The sequence below is a fragment of the Chinchilla lanigera genome, unplaced genomic scaffold (assembly GCF_000276665.1).
Source record: "Chinchilla lanigera isolate Chin_1 unplaced genomic scaffold, ChiLan1.0 scaffold00182, whole genome shotgun sequence".
Lineage (NCBI taxonomy): Eukaryota > Metazoa > Chordata > Mammalia > Rodentia > Chinchillidae > Chinchilla > Chinchilla lanigera.
The window spans coordinates 762,702-766,022 of NW_004955583.1; positions in this window are offsets into that span (position 1 = coordinate 762,702).

A 3,321-nucleotide genomic window follows, 5' to 3' on the forward strand; every position below is an offset into this window, starting at 1 on the left:
CTTTCTCTCCCTTTCTTTTCTTTTCTTGTTTTGTTCTCTCTTTTCTTTCCCTCCTTCCCTCTCTCTCTCTCTTCCTTTCTTTTTTTTTAAAAACAGAGCCTCTGTATGCAGCCAGGCTGGCCTTGAACTCTTGCTACTTATGTGTCAGTCAGCCTTCCAAGTGCAGGGATTACTGGCGTGTGGCGCCAGGCCCAACTTTCTATTTTTAATTGATGGGAGGAACTTCCCTACTGCATTCTGAAGTGACTACACAAACCTACACCCCCACCACCAGTGTTCAAGGCTTCCTCTTCCTCCACACCCTTGTCAGGGCTTGTTATCGAAGGTTCTTTTTGATTATGAAATTCTTACTGGGGTGAGGGGTTGTCTCCCTTCTCCTTGTGGCTTGGATTTGCCTTTCCCTGATGGTTAACGATGCTGAGCCCTTTTTTCACGGCCCCGTTCACCATTTGAGAAGTGTCTCCTCGGTGATAGTGCCCACTTTTCAGTCAGGCTGTGTTTTGTCCCATTCTTCATTTTGCTCCTGAGTTCCCTATGTATTGTGGACGTTTCCTCCTTGTCAGACGGATAGCTTGCATCTATTTTCCTCTGCTCTGTTGGTTGTCTTGTCACTCTGAATTGTTCCCCTTTCTGTCAGAAGATTTTTAGCTTCTTTTTTTTTTCTTTTTGTCTTTTTGAGACAGGGTCTTGCTCTGCAGTTCAGGCTGGCCTTGAGCTCACTTTGTAGCCCAGGCTGGTCTCGAACTCTCAACGCTCCGCCTGCCTCAGCCTCCTGAGTGCTGTGATTACAGACGTGTGCATCACACCCAAGACACAAGTATTTTCTTTTCTTTTTTTTTTTTTGACACAAGTATTTTCATCACTCCCATCTTGACTATGGGGTAGCTGGGCACACGAGGGTAAGTTATGCCCCCCAGCCGCAGGGCTGGACGCTGGCAGGGCCACCTTTACCTGGCGCTGGCCGCCCGGCTCCTGTCAGCCTGCAGCTCCCGTGTGCTCTGCCTGCCCAGGACCGGGCTCTCCCTGCCGGGCTCCTACAGAGGCGGACTTGGCAACACATCTGCTTCAGGCTCCTGAGCCCTTTCACGTAGATGACCTCACCCCAGTCTTCAGTAATGGGGCCTGTGGGTGCAGCCGCATAATAATAGCGTCTGTGAGGTAAGTATTATTATTCATAGTTTTTACAATCTGCGCAGGAAACCAGTCGCTTGTCAGAGGTCAGAGGTGAGGCGGCAGCAGGGCTCCTGCTCAGGCCTGGCCTCCGACTTGGAGTCTAGCTCTTGGCCACGTCCTTGCCAGGCCCACAGTGCTGGCCTGGAGCTTGTGCGCCGGGGGTCGCGGCCAGGCGCTCCTCACGGTCAGCTGCTTCCTGGCTGGGAAAACGCTTGGGGAACCCGGGGAGAGGGCAGAGAATGTGTGGTTGGCATGGATCTCCTAGGGTTGGGCAACGGCTTCCGCCTGCTGGGCCGGGTGACGTCAGCTATCTGGACCCCTGCCAGGCAGCCCAGGAAGCCGACTTCCGGCCGGAGGGCTCTGAGCCAGCCCGGACCTCCTGGAAAGCTGCAAAGAAAGGAACTGAATAATCAGATTTCAGGGAAGATTTCAGTGTAGGAAATCAGGTAATAATATGCATGAGGAGTTCGGGGGCCTGGGCAGGGTGAGCTGGGGCCTCCGTCTGGGGCTGAAGACTTTCTAGGGGCAAGAAGACGGGATTTGGGGATCAGGCCGGGAGCCGAGGGTGGGGTGACTAACAGACTCAGGGAAACAGGGTCGGGGGAGGAAAGGTAAGCAGAGCTTAGCAATCTGGAAAGAGACACGCATAAAGATACAAACACCGAAGGTCACACACAAGCCAGGAATAGAACACTGCTCCCAAGCCTGCCTCACTACTCCGTGGGCGCCGAGGCATAAACAAAACAGTGACAGGGACGTATCCAGCTTCCATCCCTTCACTTTCGCGGGTCACAGAAGTACCCCAGCTGGAGCTGGCGCAGGGGCACGGGCCTGGAGACCCGGCACCCTGGGAGGCTGAGGCAGCAGGATCCCATCTCCAGCCCAGCGGGGGCAACTTGGAGACTTAGCGAGACCCTGTCTCAAAACAAAGACACAGAAAGGAGGCCGCGGTGCAGCTCTGTGTGAAGGCCCTGGGTTCAATCCCCAGCGCCACTAAAGAAGGAAAGTACATCGGTTGGGAAAAAACCTAAACACTAGGTAGATGAATTAAAGCAGAAATCTAACCTCCTGTCTCCAGCCCCACCCTGGCCTGACTTATAAATGCTGTCATTTGCTTGCCATACCTTCATCAATATGCACCTCCTTCAGGCCCATGGGGACCCTAAGAGCTAAGAACTTTGACATCTTTCTAAAAAATTGTGATAGGAGCTGGGGATTTAGCTCAGCGGCACAGCACCTGCCTGGCAAGCACAAGGTAGTGAGTTCGATTCCCGGTACTGGAAAAACACCAAAAAAAAAAAAAATTGTGATAAAGTATATGTAAGATTTACATTTCACCTGGGTTTGGTGGCACATGCCTATAATCCCAGCACTTGGAAGCAGAGGCAGGAGGATCACTGCGAGTTTGACGCTATCATGGATACAGAGTAAGCCCACGATCAGCCTGAACTGCATAGTGAGACCCTGTCTCAAAAAAAGAGAAAATACTTACATTTTAACTTTTTTGTTGTTGTTTTTGTTTTTTGGAAACAGGGTCTTGCTATGTAGCCCAGGTTGGCCTTAAACTCACGGTGCTCTTCCTGCCTCAGCCTCCCAAGTGCTGGGATTACAGGTGTGCGCCACCACACTCGGCCATTTTAACGTTTTTAAGCGGCGTTAAGTTTTCCAACATTGTTGTGCAACCATCACCGCATCCACCTCATAACCTTTTCTCTTCCTCAATTTGTGATCCGTGCTGAGACCCAACGCCTTATTCCCCTCTCCCCCGCTCCCGGCAGCCAGCGGGCTACTCTGTTCCTGGGGAGTTTAACTACACTCCCGTCACAGAATGTCATGGTTTGGCAGCCTGGTTAAAAAAAAAAAAAAAAAATGTCATGGTTGGGGGCTTATTTTGCCAGGGGAAACAACATAATACAGGACATATATTTTATAAGATTATTTATAATAGTCACCCAAAGAATTGTGTACAATGAGTGCAGGAAGTCTGTCCACGCACTAGAGACCAAAGAATCCAGCCAAAGGCCTATATCCCAAGGTAGTGTCTTGCGTGAGTCCAGCTGAAGACCTAGAGCCCCTAACGATGCCTCCCAAGAATCCAGCTGGAGGCCTAGAGCCCACCACAATGTCTCAGGCAGGCCTGTTTCATGG